At 40.8% G+C, this 16,328-nt stretch overlaps 1 protein-coding gene across 1 annotated transcript in view; it reads left to right on the top strand.

Moving 5' to 3' along the window:
- The window catches only part of EIF2B3 (eukaryotic translation initiation factor 2B subunit gamma), a 96,430-nt gene that overhangs the window by 3,065 nt on the left and 77,037 nt on the right, over positions 1 to 16,328 (top strand). The window lies entirely within an intron of this gene.

A 16,328-nucleotide genomic window follows, 5' to 3' on the forward strand; every position in this document is an offset into this window, starting at 1 on the left:
GGGAAGTAGTTCTGCACAAATGTTCATCGTCATCCTTGCTTAGGCAATGCACTGATGTGTAAGGAAACTTGTGTTTGGTTCTTCACCGAGCCACGGGCTCGCCTGCGCTGTTAGGCAAGTGACTTGTTCTGTGCTTCGGTTTTATGGTTTTCCCATGCTTTTGCTGACTCGGTCATATGGTAAGCTCTTTGATAAACAGTGCCCAACTGCAGTAAAGGGGGCTGCTATTCTAATAAAAATGCCAGTTTATAGAATTTGAATTTCCAGCTGCACAATTAAACACTCCTATGTAAGGCAGAAATGCTACTTGGAGCTCTTACCATGATCTGGATTGGAATTTCTGTTTTGTTGTTGTCATACACTGAATTCTTATTTGTTCCCTGTCTGTTTAGGCCATCTTAGCCAAATCAGCTGTTTAAATAAAGGTTACAACAGGACATCAATGGACCATTTAAGTCCTGAGGTGTCTTTTTGCCTCTTTTTGAAGATGATAAACTGCAGTATAACAGACTGTGTGCTCCCAAGAGAAAGACTCCATTTGAGACAAAATGAAACTTTCAGGCAAATACGGGTGTCTGGGTGGTGCAATGAGAGATATTCTGGATGGGATTAATACACAAACTAGAATAATTTAGGGGGCAAAGAGAAGATACAAAGAGGAAAAGCAAATCAGCAAAATCGGGTTAACTTAACTAAATGTTCCAGTCATGTGGAGAACTGCAATCGATCATAACTCAGTTTGGCAATATTTTTTAAATATGTGCGTGCAAGTAAGGAAATATTTATGCTCTGCAAATTGTGGCCCCAGCCTTAACAGTTTTATTTCCTGATCAGAGCAATTAGTCTGGCTGTCCCTCTCTTTGGTAATCCAGGCAAGTTTGCTCAGGGGGAGGCCTGAGAGACAACAGTAGAGCATGTGGGGTAAGAAAACAGACTGTGTCTTCAGAGGCAGCAGTTTGATCTTTGATTTATTTTTCAGAAAAAAAAGGCTTAGAAAAGTTGAAAAACACACAGCTTCTCCTCAGTCAGCTGCTGTGTATGCATGGCAGCAATTGCTCCTGCCCTTTTTATTCCATGTCTTTCTTGCCTGGCCAGAGAGGACAAAGTGGTCTCTTATTTGAGATAAACCTATACCGAGTTCTTGAGCAGATTGCCGCACTGTGAATTTTGGAGTCATTCCTCTAGTGAATGCATACCACTGGTACACGTCTTGCAGGGTATGCCCTCTCCTGTGAGAGAACTGCCCTGGAGAGGTGGCTGAAAAGCTGCTGTATATTGGCTACATTGACAGTGTAGCAGGAGAGGGATCTCGCTGAAGAATGTGTTTCTCTGGTGAAAACAGCTGCTGCTTGTGGCCATAGTTTGCTGCCAGGCTTTTTGCAACCCATGCCAAAAGTCTGATGAGGAGTTTAAACTGGTTGCTGAAACTTCTGTTTGTTGCAAATCGAGTTAATTGCCCACAGACAGAAGAGCAAATATGCTCAATAAAAATGAGGTAACGTAGCACAATATGGACACCTTGCCTGTGTACAGTGCAAGTGACATGAAATAAAGCCAAGATTATAAATGCACAGTCAGAAATCTAACTAAGGCTAGTTGAACTGCTGATCACAAATTCTGGGGTGTTCGTAAATATTGAACCAGTCTAAAGCATAAAATCTCATAATTTACTGCCTTCTCTGACATTAGACATAGGGAGTTCCACCAGCACAGCATTGCTGCTTGCTGTGCCTTTTTGTTGTGTTGCACCTTAGTTAACGAAGCTTGATACTTTAAATATTATTGTCAATATCAGATTTACAGAATTGCATGCAGTAGCGGCATGAGAATACATACCTGCAAGGCCTGTATTACTGAGGGAAGGTAGTTTGCGTTGTTGTTTTATTGCTTTTTGGTGCTGGCTTTTTTGGGGCAGGTAAGACTGACTGTCTTGGTTCACAAGCAACTGACTCTACCACTCTTACTCTTACCTGGTTGTTCAGAAATACATGAGAGCAAAGGAAGCCTGTTCAAGTTTTTGTTTGCTGTTCGCCCACTCTAAACACAGAGGATTTTTTTGACATCTTCAGGAGTTGATACAGTAGGTGTGTGCTCTTTGCTCTACTGGAACTCTTGTTATTTTTGGCTGTGTCAGCCTACACCTGATTGACAAGGTAGCAGCTTCATTAGGGTTTTATGTTCATTACAAGTCTGAATGTATCTTTTTCTTGGATCCTTCACGCAATAAAGTTGTTACGCTAAACTTGATTCCTAGAGGCACCTGCTCGAGAAGTAATGAACAACAGAGAGCTTGGTCCCCTAACTTCTACTTTCTTGGTTCCTAGGCCTGGGTGTTGGTCTGGCCTGTTCGTTACTAGTAGTGCTTAACTGACTTGTGTGTTGGGTTGTTTGATTTGTTTTTATTTAAACATTCGATTCTGGGGTCTGAATAGCTAACACCATTAAATGGTTTGTCTTCACAACTCTATAACTGAGAACTGAGGCTTAACAAGATGAATTTACCTAGGATCATTAAAGAGGTTCATAACAGTCCTGGAAACTGGACATCTGGCTCAAATCCCTCATGGCTTCATGCATAAGATATCTTCCTATTCTGTGTGCATATCGCATACTATGTTTCCTCACCTTGAAAAAGCCAGGAGGACAAGAAATTAAACATAATTTAAAACTGTTTTAAATGGGAACTACCAAAATAGAAACTTCAGTAGAGCTGCAGTCCAATTTCTGAATTATGAGTGCTGTAGTTTTTTCAGTGTGTGCTGGTCCTCAAATTGGGAATGTGTCGGTCTAAATGTGAGTAACTGAAAAATCATTTTGCAGCATATGAAGTAGAAACTGATAGGGATATTTTTTTGCCCATGTTCATATTATTTTTTGTTTGGGTAATCTAACACTTATCAATGTTTTGCGCTAAGTCCAGCACTTATGTTGTCAAAAAGCAAAAAGTGAGTATAGGAGTTACTCTTTTATTTCTTAAATATGTTGTTTCATACAGGGATGTGACAACTATTGATCAGATCCTTTAATTACTCTCCTGTGGACAATCCCAGCATTTCCCTAGAATGCTGGTGATTTCAAAATCCTGCTGTAGTCTGTGCGCCTTATGGCAGTTTCCATGGCTATCATTTTAATGTCCAGTCTTCATTTCTTGATATACTTTTAATATCGCTGTCAATTTTGTTCTTTTGGCTCTTTAAGTTCCCAGTTTTCTGCTCATCTTTTGCAGGACTGGTAATGAATGGCTTTTTAAAATACGAAAGTGAAGCTGCAAAGGCTTAATTTCTTTCTCATTTATGTATAGGATCGGAAATGGTAGAACACGGACTACGTAGACTCAGAGTTGATGGTACAATAATGCCCTTGGTGAAACTGCAACTCTACTACCATAGGGGTGTTTACAGGTTTCTGTCACCTCGTGGTCTGTGCTGGTGAGACAGATCTCTGTGGCGTCATGATCCAACCTAAACAGAGAGACAAGCCAGCCTTCCATGCATGGAGGTTTGGATTGATGACCTTTCCTGGTCGTGAAGAGAGCTCACTTATTCCAGATGGGGCCTTGGCAAGAGTATGGCCTAGAGAGGAATTTAAGGTCTTTTGGAAAATGGTGCTCTGCGTCTGCAGCTAAGGAAACTCATTACAGGAACATGGATTTTATGTATTTATTTTAAATGCCTTCTGACTTAAATTTTCTTTCGATTGTTCCCACTTGTAGTTATAATAGAGTAATTCTCAAGTGATTTACTTAGTGAAAACTTCAGTACTTTTTGAGTTATTGCCTTACCTGCAGCATGGAAGTAAGACAAGTTCAGCAAGACTTACAGGGCACAAAAAGAGACACTACCATGAATTTTTTCAACTGTGTGCCTGTCAGTGTTTGAAAAGCCATGCAAAGTAGTGGAAAAAACCTTTCACTAAACCTCTTGAAGACAACGAAGAGCTATGATAAACCAAGCAACTTTGATGGATTGTAACAAGCAATGAATCAAGCAACTATATCTTTAGATTCCAAATCTATAGAACAGTACTGACACACAATTTATTAAATCCAGTATCTTTGTGTTGAACTTTTAAAATATTGCTGTATGCTCATGTCTGTTTTCAAGAATCATTGTTAATAATTACTTTGGAACTTCAGAAAATTATTTTTATGGATTAAATAATAAAGTCAGCACTATCTAATAGGTAAATTCTACCTCATCCAATGTATGTCAGTAAATACAGACTGTAAGCCCTTCAGGACACAGTGTATGCTTTCCTTTGGCTTCTGAAGGGCATGTGTTTTAGTGTTCTGCTTTGGCTGGAGCCACATTGCTATCGTCCTAATCTATTATTAATATTTAAGAATATTCCTGACCTGTCAGGCAGTGCTTGGAATAAAAAAAATCAGTTGGCATAGGTGTAAAAAAACTATTTTTGTGCGAAATGTAAATCAAACTCTCTCCATGAAAACTGATATTCCACATCCATTTTTTTCCCTGTTGCTTTCTAATTCTACTGTTTTAAGAGATCTTTCCTACTTTAGCAATCACTTAGGCTGTTACTGGTCATGTTTCCTCCATCACAGGCATGGGAGCCACACAGCCTTTGCACACTTTACTAAGGAGCCTGTACAGCTTGTAAGGGCAAAGAAATAATTTGTTTTCTTAAGAGTCAGGTTCTCTAAAGGGTAAACTTTCAAATGAACAAACAATCTGGATGTCAGGATGGCTTGATATAGCCCTGAGCATGAACAACTGAATATCTCTTCCACAGATGATGGGAAAACTAAAGTTCCTCTGGATTTGTCTTTATTTTTCCTCACACATGGTGCTTCAAGATTAAGGGTTTTTTAAATGAGAGCAGCGTTTGACATTTGTAGTAAAACAGTGTGTTCAGTGTGCTGCTGTAAACTGAGGCTCCTCTTACAGGTGTGACAGCAGGTGCTAAGGTGTAATTTAATAACTTCCATCAGCAGATGGAAGTTTTTGTTTACTTTTATTTAGAATTCGAAGCTTCCCAACTGTCCAGAGCAGTGTGGAATGTGCTCTCTGTAAGAGGTGTGGGTTTTCTTCTTTTAAAATAATGTATAATGGCTTTCTCCTATATCACTGGTCCTTGTTTCTGGTTGTTGTTGGTAAGCAGCACTGGCTAGAGCATTCAGATGAGTTCAATCAGAATAATAGGGAAATTAGTAACACTGTTGACAGTTGCAGTGCTGATATGTGATTTGCTTTCTATAATAGCAAGAGAAGAGATGTGAGTGCTGTCTGCTGCATGCCATGGTGGGAGATGATGCAGTTTTGTTTTATAGGCAGCTCATCTTTCAGTGGTGATTTTTATTTATGTATTTATTTTTCAGAATTGTGGGTAGTAACCTCCCTTCTTAAAATTAACTTATTTTGATGTCTTTTGAAATTCTATGTTATAAAAATCCCTGGCTTACTTAGGGAGGCTTTTCTTCTGTAGCTGGTGTTAGTGGACACATTTGTTTCAAGTCATAATGTAAAGTCTTCTGGTATGTCTGTTGGGGCTTTTTAGTGGGGTTATTCTTTCCAACATGTTGCTCTGTGACTTCTTCAGTCCAGATTTATGTCTTCATTTATTTGACTTCTGCTACTATTCCTAAAGGCCTTCTCTTGCAGTTTAGATTATTCACAGGACCAGTATGCAAAATATATGTGCCATGACCTGCTATGTTATAGCACAGTAATAGCGTCAAGACTTTGGTTGGTAACACAGAACTCGGGATTTTGGAGAAATTGTGATAGGATCTAGGAGCCTAAGAGTAAATAGCAACGTCTCAGAATGTACGAACTGAAATAGGGTGTTGGTGAACAGCCACTGTGATGGAGGTGGGAAAGGTAAATGCAAGACTAGAATGTATTATATCAGGTAAAGTGATTTGTTGGGGTTTTTTGTTTGTTTGTTGGGGTTTTTTTTTAGAGATGAGAAATTAAGACTGTTGCTTAAGGCAATGGGAAGACTTTTTGCTTGAAACACTGCACAGGTGTGGAACTCAACTGCGGAACAAACACTAGACAAGGAGATAAGGTGTTCAGAGCAGAATATGATTGGGTTCAAATTTGCTGTGGGAAAGCATAGGCTGAAACTTGCAGAATGGTTTTAATCAGAGCAGAAAAAGGTTTCGAAACTGTCTTCCAGAAGGAGTAATCAAGACAAAAATCCCCTAACTTTATACTGAAGGGAGAAGCTGCTTTTGTTGTGTGGCTTGTTTTCTTTTGTTGTTGTTGGTTGTTTTGTTTGGTGCTTTTTTAAAAATAAACTGAGTAATGTGATACCTAGAATGGCAGGAGGCTAAATTCTGCGTTGGGAAACCTCTTGGAGAGCTCTGTTTGTGTGACCTGCTGCTTGTACCGTTCATCCAACTGCTGCAGACCTTTTTGTGGGTTGTAAATTATCGATGGGGGGACCGGGAAGGGGGAAGGCAGGGAGTGTCACTGTATTTTACAAATGAGTTCCTCTGAAATTTAGGCATCTCTAATATTTGACCATTTTGTTGTTCGTGCCAAATTTTACCAGACCCAGGCAGCTGCTGGCTGGTGCTGCCTCCCAGGCTGGGTCCTCTCCAGGCAGCAGGTTGAGAAACCTGGTTAAATCATGAATCTGTGTTTCAGGCTGAAGCATAAGGTGGATTGTGGGTGCCTGGATCAAGCATTTGTCTGCACCGAGTCTGTATTATTTTCATCTTCTGTTAAGCATTTCTCTCCCTTGTGTCACTCAGCAATACTCCAGCCAGTGGTTAAAATGTGGTGTTCCAGCAGAGTAACAGCAATGGAACAATTTCACATTTTCCTTCCTTGATGAGCCCTTAGTTGTATTAATGGAAGCCCTGACTAATATGGTGTGACTTAATCAGCATGTCTTCTGCTGCTATCACTGATGAGTGCTTGCATATGAAATGTTTCGTCTCAGGTGGTCCACCTCGTTTTCTCAGTTTTAAAAAGTAAGATTTGAAAGTAATACAGCTCTTAAAAAGCAAAGCAAAACAAACCCTAAAAAGCTACCAAAAAGAAGAAGAAAAACCAACTTTCTTTGAACAAATAAACAAAGATCGAAACTCCAGGTTCTCTTGGTATGTGCATCTTTGGGAGCCATGTTGTGGAAAGTGTGATGTCACGGTGGTGGGCTGCGTGCTGCTGAGGGTCACTGATCCGTGGAGTCTTGGACGGCGTGGCTAAGCGCTTCGCTTCCTCTGTTGAAAAATCTCCTCTCCAAACACATGATGTAAGTAAGCTTGCTGTAACGGCTGGAAGGTGGAATCTCAGTCTTTTTGGTGCAGCTGAGCAGAGTTTGGTGAGCATGGAAAGAAAAGCTTCGGTCCTCGTAATATAGAGTTTTGTATTTTTTGTACTGTCAGTGGAAATTAAAAAAAAAAACAAGTGAAATTCATTAGTAAGAGACAAGGTCTCTCTCTGTGAAAGACAATTAAATATTCTGTTCGTCTGTTTGGAAATAATAAAATTAATTTCATCTTTTTTTTTCAGCAGACGTGGTGGAAAATACTGTTTACTTGAGTGTTTAAAATGCAAATAAAAGCTGCTGTCTTGCCCTTTCACAATGTTAGTGATGCATGGGGAAAGCAGATGTACCGGATGGCAGCTCACGGGGTCTGTAGCTTCTTGTTTCCTTCTCTGCCTCTGATTGAAAGCTGCCACAATTGAGGCAGTAGGCAAAATGAATGGGGGATTGCACGCCTAAGGTCCATTTGCAAGGCCCAGCTGATTGCCTGGGTAGGCAGCAGCTCTGCTGGCGGGCGCTGGGACTGGTGATGTTGCTGGAAAGATACAACGCTGCCTGACTGTGTGCGTGATGAATGTGTTCAGGGCTTTGCTCTGATCTTTATTTTTCCTGGCAGGGTAAGAGTTAGAGAATTCAGCAGTTGTTGGCTGCTGGTTTTTGATATTTTTTTTAAGTTAGTCAGCTTTAGAAGAATGTAGCTAATTAAATTAATCATTTTGCTGCCAGGCTTTACTATGTATCGGGATTAAAACACCGGAAGTTTGAATGAGGCAATTAGCTCTGAAGCTTAGGATAGGGAGTGCTTATTAGGGCATTTGCTATTCTGCAAGTTGTTGGCTGAAGAGGATGCCTTCCATTATACATGCAGGCAGAAAACCACGTGAAGACCTCAGGTGTTCTGCAAGAAGAGCTGTTGGCAGACCTGAGATACCGGTCAGTTTTAGCTGTTGCATCTCCCACTGCGTGTCCTTATCCTTTCCATGCTGGTTGCAGCTCGAGGCCTGTGGTCATTATGTTAACCAATACCTCTTGTTTCCATGTAATAGCTGATTGTCAGCATTACTCCTGGATTACACTATATGTTTTCGTTTAGACCCTATGTGGTTTCAGATGAATTACACAAATTCAGCCTATTCCAGTTGCAGACATAATAAGCTCTTTACATATGTATATAGTTGATATAATTTGTTTAAAAACACCCTGGTAAAAATATTTTCCTGTTTTGTGTTAGCTACTACTAATTTTCATTTTTTGTGAGTAAAATGATTTTATAGATCATCTTTCATTTTCCTTATTTGAAGTATATACAGCCTTGTGTAAATAACTTGCTGTGCTATGTGTTGAGGGAAAATTACAAGTTTAGTGAAGGTAATCTTGGAAAACATTTTGCACTTTTAACAACATTTTCATGGGCACATGAAGGCAAAGAAGAGTTAAATGTCCATTATTATCATCATCCCCTTTTTTCAGGCATAGGAAACCTTTTGCATTAAGTCAAACTCGAGTTGGTAGTTTTCAAAACTGTTCTATGATGAATGTTCAAAGAATTGCAAAGTCTGTGTGAAGTGAATTTGTGCATCTCATTTCCAAAGAGTGTGTAAAGTATTAAGAATGTGGGAGCATAAAAAGTCAGTGTCCTCCAGCTGCCACCTTTCCTTGGTGTTGTCACTGGAGAGGCCAAAGCCCTGTGGTGCGTGTGAGCCTTAAAAACAAAACTGTCCCCATGCCTGGCAGAGGGTGTGAAGAGTGGTGTGAAGACATCACTGATGTCAGCATCACCCTGGACTCCATGGAGCAGGAGTTGGGTAGGGATCTCTTTGGTGTTCCTCGATAGTGTTCTTGTTTTGAATGTTAAGTTACCATCTAGTCTGATGTTTTAATAGTTTTTGGCTTGTAGTTGGCAATGTCCTTGGCCTTTCCCCATGAGAGTCAAGGCCTCCCTGGCTTCACGTAGGGTAAGATCTGCAAGGAGGTCTGATTATTTGCACTTTTTTTTTTTGGAATAACATTCATTCCCTGCTGTCTGAAGCCTTTTTGCTTTGTTTCTAGCCTGCATGATTTCAACTTCTCTATTTTCTCCATGTTTGGATCTTAGTAGCCCTTCCCTCGCTGGAAGCTGGGCCATTTCATGGCAATTTTGGGCTGTACAGCTGCTATGGTTACACTGTCACAGGTGACAGTCCTTTGTGAATATTCATCCTTTGAAACAGAAAATGGAATTGTTTAGATCAAATGTAATTGTGTGTGTTGACCTAAGTACGTAGTTCCAGTATGGGGGAATGTGGGAGGGAGTAGATGCCAAATGTCAGCCTGTAAAGTTACTGTGCTGGAGAGAGTTTTTCCCTGGTTTTGCAGCCTGGTACAGTAGTGTAACGTTAGTAATAGAAAGTGGCGCTGTGAAGAGCACAGGATGTCCCCGAGCCAATCCCTTTGCTCAGCATTGTTGAAAGCCGTGGTGAAGATCAGTGGACTTGTAGCATGTTGGCATTTAATTTTGCATTTTTGTCATGTTCTGTTATGTTTTACAGGAAAAACCACTAGAACAAAGCTAATCAGGTTTCACGCGTGTGGACACTGGGTTCAGTGGGGCTGGTGTGAGTGGCAGCGCCGCTGAGCTGTGTTTGACAGTTCTGGTTCTGTTGAGCCTGTGCTTTGCACAGCAGGTTAGCGCTTGGGTTTTCTGTTGGAGCAGAGTTGAAACTGGGGTTTGTGTAATGACTTGGCTTGACCTTGGAAAGAGTTGCATGTTTGTTTGTTTGTTTTCTTTTCTTTTCAAGATCATGCTTATACTAGTGCAGGCTGATTCCTGAAGACACATGCTGTGTATGTCTTGGTTTTCATTTATAGTCTGGTTTGAGACTGCAAGGAACCATTATGATCCTCTAGGCTGTAAGGGAATTTGCACCTGGTAATTAGGGCTGTTAGCCCCAAAACTTATGGACAACTTAGTAAATGTGTTTCTGAAAGATAGCAAGTCTTTATTCATATGTTCTAGTACGTGAAGAGTCTTTTATATCCTTTGGTATTTTATTCCAGATCATATTTATTCTCCTTGAAACACTTTACCTTTTATTTCTACGTTGAACACTGATTTCTAGCCACTGAATCGAGTCATGCGTGCTTTTTGTTGTGTTGCTGAGATCTTCTGCTCTTTAGGTAATTGCAGACTGTGGGCAAAGAGCTTCTTTCTCTTCAATAAGTTGAGCCGGTTGAGCCCCATTAGGACTACTTTTTATTATTATTGTTTGGATGACTACAGCACCTGACTGCCTAAGGCTCTGCTTACATTAAGTGCTAAGCCTGGACTTGAGCTCTGGGCTTTGGCAGCAAGCCTGCTGTGCTGCTGCTGTTGAGATTGGAGCCCGACTGTAGCGTTCTCCTTTCTGTTCATGTGAGGCAGAGTCCAAGATCAGCCGCACAGCAGGTCTGGTAGCGCTGCCATCCAGGTAGTCCTGGAAACCTGCCTTCCAGGAATGGGGGTGACGAGGAGAGTGCCATTTGCTTCTGGAGTTCTACTGCCTGTGAAGAAAGGACCTGTTTGTGCAGCACGTTGAGCCAGGGGAGAATTCAGCTTGCCAGGCTCACCCTCCGTGAACTGGTGAATTCAGACTTTGGGTTATGGGGTGCTCCCCTGAGCACACGTGATTCTCTTGAGTGGTGTGCACTTTCCGGATGCCTTTAGATGCAGGTAAAACAGTCTCCTCTGGGGCATGCCTGGGGTCTGGGCATAGACTCAGGAGATGATGCCTGACCTCAAACAAATGAGAGACCCTAACAAGGCAGGATAATGTGTGTCAGTATATTGGTCTGGTGCTCCAGCACATTGATAGCTTGATAATTGTCAGTTTTCTGTAAGTATAAGGTTACCAGATTTATTTATTTATTAAATAAAAGAGCAGAGCCTAAACCACCATCCTTTGGAAGACACAAATAGGTAATAGAGCTGGCATCCTTTATTGATGTAAGGCAGAAGTAGACTTGATAATTGAAGGGTGAGTTGAAGGGATAGGCTATTAAAAGGAGGGTAAACGACTTGTGCTCGATGGGACAGAAAATGGAACCAGGGAAGCAGGGTGATGTGATTGGAGGAGGAAGCTGGGAAAATGATCTTTGGAGTAGTGTGTGAGTAGGACAAAATTGCATTAGTCAGAACCATAGGAGAATGTGGTTTGCAAAGCTTATGTTCCAGACCAGAAAGTTTACTGTTCAGTGTCATAAGATCAAAGTCTTGCTTTGAAAACATTCTTAATAAGCTTATGAACTTGTGTTCATCTCTAAGCTTCTGCTTTTGGTTGCTGATAACTGTAAATTACCCTTTTCCACCCCATGTGTCAGTTTGAGCAACAGGTAATGAGACTTCCTCCTGGGAGGAGACAGGATGCCTTCCAGGCCTGAATATCTTTCTTGTTCCTAGCTTATATGTATGCAAATTAAAAAATATTGATTTTGGATGGTAGCTCTTGAGATACAAAGATAACCTAAAATGGTGTTTTCATTGCATGATCCCATCTGATACAACGCATAGGATGAGCCATATGATGCTACTGGGGTTAAGTCTCCTCCCCAGCTTCTGGCATCTTTCTTCCAGCTTTCTTTGAGAAGATAAACAGTGATGCTGACAGGTTATGTATGTGAAGGCATTCACATTGCCTTAAGATATCCTCACCTGATGAATTCAGGGCCATCCAAGAAATTAGAAGAGACTCCCTTGGCTCCTGTGTTGGACTTTTCTGTTTTCTTTTTTCTTTTATTTTTTTTTTATGTTAAGAAAAAAAAAGAAGCCTCTTTCACATTACTGTCGCAAAAATAAACAAGTTTATTCTATCTTTTAGTGAGGAGGGGTTGCTGCTGGATTTCGGGTTGAGGGACATCCTGTGCCTCCACTGCCCTCTGTCCTTAGAAGAGTCAGGAAGGTGCTGGTCTACAGCAAACTCACTGCTGCAGGGTGAGGGCACAGTAGGTAAATGCTTCATGTCTGCTGACAAACTATTAAATCATGATTTTCTTCTGAATCTTGCTATCAAGGACATTACAAAAGCAGAGCGGGAATTCCCAGCCAAAGGCAGCCATTTCAGTTGGTAGCTAACAAGATCCTACAGACATCAAAAAATAAATGAGGTTCCCTGCTCCAGTTACAACAGCAGCTATAGAGCTTCAAAGAGGTCACAGGTGTGGAAATTGGAGGACTCTTAATGGAGATGGAGATAAAAAGGGATTCTCTAAAGCCTTGGATGTGAGTTTCTAATCTGAGGATGGTGAGTAATGCAATAGCTAGGAGGTGTCTTTGGCTTTGCTTGGAGCATGCTAACAAGCAATCAAAACGCTTGCCCACAGCCAAACTGTTCTTCTCTTTCCACTCTTTAAAATAATAAAACCATTACACACAAACCCCACTGTTAATGCAACATGTGGGTGAAGTTCCAAGCTATTGTGTATAAAACTCTTGGTCTTAATTCCAGCAGTAATTATAACTTGTTCCTCCCTCCCCTGTTGTATGGCGACACTGCAGGAAGTGATGCAAAGTTCCCTGTTTGTGCTTGTGTTAACTTAGGCTGAGTGTAGGAACAGAGTCTATCTAATCTCTTCTTTTCGTGTCAAAGTCTCATCTGTAATACTGTGCCATTGCAAACTTCGAGCATTTAACTTCAGTGTTTTGTCTGTCTTCAGTTCTAGGAGCTTGTTCTATTGCTGGTGGATATTTTGCTGCTTTTCTGTTTATAATGCAATCTGACATTTGTTTTCCTCTTTCTCTTGAGGCTGATTTTGTTCAAATTAGAGATTTCCTTGCAACACATGTTTTCTCGTTTTCTAGTCTGCAGGTTTTGAGGCCCTCAGCAGTTTAGGCTACGAGGTCCTGCCCTTGTCTATACTTGATAGAAAAAGCACAGTGAATACCACTAAAAAAAAAATCATCATTTGCTGCCAGCTATTTGTGGTAACCTTGATATCTCCTGTTTGAACAGAAGGGATCCAGCAATAGTTGCTGAATATAAAAGAGTTTTTAGCGTTGCCTTTGTACGCAGGGTGTGAGAAAGTCCAAGGCTTTTTATTTATGCTGGTATATTACACCATATAATTGCATCCATCTTTTGATCTGTGGCATGAATTAGTTCCATTGAAAACATGTTTTCTATTTTTAAATTGGTTGTCTTGAACTGAGTTCTTGAAACATTCTGCTTTTTGGTCTTGTTTTTGTGTAGATTTTCCATATTGTACTGGGTTCAGTATAATTGTTGACATGTTGGTTTTGAGGGTTTTTTTTCTTTACTGGTTTTTTTCCCTCTATTTTGTATAAATCTCTTGATGTTTTGTATTACACTGTTGTATTTATCCAGATTGAATATTTAAGTTATCTCATAATACCTGACATTTCACAGTTTGGAAATATTTGATGGTGAAGCACCGTTAGCCAGGGTTAGAAAGGGAGGGCAGACATTTGGTGGCCTCAAGTGCTGTGTTTCCATACGAGGCTGACCAGCCTGTGTTCAGCATTGACTGCACTGGAAGCCCAGTGCTCCATCCATGGTCAGCAGGGACAGAGAAACATCCCAAAGCTCAGATCATAGGTGGGATGATCTCTGCAGGACCTCGTTTTTCTCTACTGATCAGCAGCTGAGCCGAAATTCTAAACTTGGGAGTGTGTAAATTGCAAATCTGAGGTTAAATGGTGACCCTTCCAAGGAGTGTCTTATTCTCCCTGTCATTTCTGTGGCTTTTGTGATGCTCACAAAAATGTGAGGTGTTCTACCAGCAAGCTGGTGCCACTCTCCCTACACCTGCATAACACTGCGGTGTTTCCTTGTGTCCCCTTACCCAAAGGCAGTTGCTCTTCACTTCTTGTTCTGCTTGATGGTATTTTCACCTGGTCCATACAGCAGCTTCTGTGGTAGAGCCCTGATCTGTGACAAGGGCTCCTCGGTGTCATAAAAGTGGTAAACAAAATGGTACACGCCAAGTTGGGCAGAGTAGGAAAATGCCAGAAATTCCAAGCATTTGTTCCATGCCCCATCCATTAGATGGTCCTTCCTGAGTTAAGACCCTTGCCGTGTCCTTCCCGTGGTTGTAATGGGTGTTGAGGGTGCGTTTGTGTGTGCATTTGCCTTCCTTTGCAGTGGTTCTGCTTGGGCTGTGTGCTTGCTGGGGGTTTTTTTAATCAGTTCATGTTGATTCTTATCACCTGTTTGTATAATAGTTTGGGGTTGATGTAATCATTGTTACATGTATTTCATTAAGAGGTGTGTGTGTACCTAGGTGTTTGCATAATTCATGAAGTCAAGTATGTTCACATACCCCTTGTTAGCACACAAGGGCATGTAGTAAGTACATACTTCTCTTTGTATCAGTGGCTCATTGGGAAAGGTGCACTGTCTTTATTTGGCATGTATAATATATATGTAAAAAAACCCACAAGCTCTACCATTTATTTTCTTTCTTCTACACCCACCCTAAAAACGTAAAGAAAAACACACACTTCTGCTAGGGCTCTAGGATGGTTTATTTTTTCATTCAGCCAGTAGTTTATTCGTTCAGGAGTTGTACACTGGAAAAAAGTGCATCCATTAGACAGTGAGGGCTTTATTTATGAGGGGGGTGGTGTTTCAAAGGGGAGGCTGTCGGGTCCCAAAAGAGCCTTTCATGGTGTATTCTCAGCGTGCTTCTGAGGCCGCTGCTCTGCTCATCAGGAGGAGAGACAGAAATGTGGGTTTTACAGAGCAAGTGTGTGTTTCACTGGTCCCTGCGCTCACTGACGTTTATTTACATATTGGGAGAGTAAATGGGTAGAACAGATGGCAACCAGACATTTGGGGGTTCTGTTCCCGTATGCTCCTCAGGGGTCTTGCATTCAGTTTTTGCAAAAAAGCTTGTCCTATAGTGAGGAGAAAAAACCCAGGAGCTTGTTCGCAACTATGAAATGCTTGTTGGGTTTTTGCTGTAGTGGCAGATTAAAACTTCTAGTAAAACGTGAAATAATTAAAAGGTTTGTTTTACAAGTCCAGATACTTCTTCCTTAGGATAAGTCCATTGCTGTGTCTGTCTTATTATTATTAATTTTTACCACTGGAGTGAATGCATTGAGATTTGGAGCTGGAGATCTCTTCCTTCTGCAAACTGAGTTTGAAAAGTACAGGTTTGTGTATATGGGTCTTGGATACCTTTAGGCCTTTTCTGCAAATATTGTAACTCACTTGTGCTCTTGTAAAACCAAAATATGTGACAATTTTGCAAGATTTTCCAAGATAGTTAATATGTGTTTCTTCACTATTTACAGTTATGAAGAGAGATATTTACTTCCATACCAAGTTGAAATAGGTTTTCTTACTTTCCTTGTACACACTGCAATGTTGGAGCAGGGCAGCTTGATTTAGTGGCCTTGTTTTCTTTATTTCCTTCCAATGTGTGCGTGTCGTTTGTCTTAGAGAAGTGATATTTAAAGCACTTCTCCTGGGCAAAACCATAATATAAAATACCTATTTTCAAAATACGTAAAAAGGGGAATAAATCAAATGGAAATTGGAGAGCTCGACCTTTTGCACAGCATGGCGAATCAGCAGCTCTAAGAGTTTGTGATGTGATGAATTCCAACGACTTATTGGTAAACACATGAAACTGCCCAGCATGTGTAGGAGAACCTGTCAAATAATGTAAATACCAGACCTCAGTTAGTTTCACCTACAATGTGGAATCTCCTAGTATTAAAGTCTGTAAATCAAACCTTTCTATAATAAACCTTTCTGTAATAAAAGGTCGGTGCTGAACCAGTTTGCTTTGAACCGAGGTGGTTTTCAGAAAGCTGAATTGCTGACCCTCCGTGAGTTAATCAGCTCAGGTTTTACCAAGTGTTTTCTAGTGCCATTCTCATTAAATAATAGTTTTTAAAGACAAAACAAGGAGGCTCTGTCATGCTCTGCAGGGAGGCCTACGGTGGTAAATGGTAGCACAGAACCCGAAAATGTTAAATGTCAAGAAGGAAACACTATCTTCTTGAGACACCTTTAGAACCTTGATCATTAACAAAAAATAAAGTGGAAACTTGCTACTTTTCTGTAGGCCACGCTGTGCAAATATTATGTTAGGATTAGTTGAAATGA

This window comes from Patagioenas fasciata, chromosome 6 (assembly GCF_037038585.1).
Source record: "Patagioenas fasciata isolate bPatFas1 chromosome 6, bPatFas1.hap1, whole genome shotgun sequence".
Classification (NCBI taxonomy): domain Eukaryota; kingdom Metazoa; phylum Chordata; class Aves; order Columbiformes; family Columbidae; genus Patagioenas; species Patagioenas fasciata.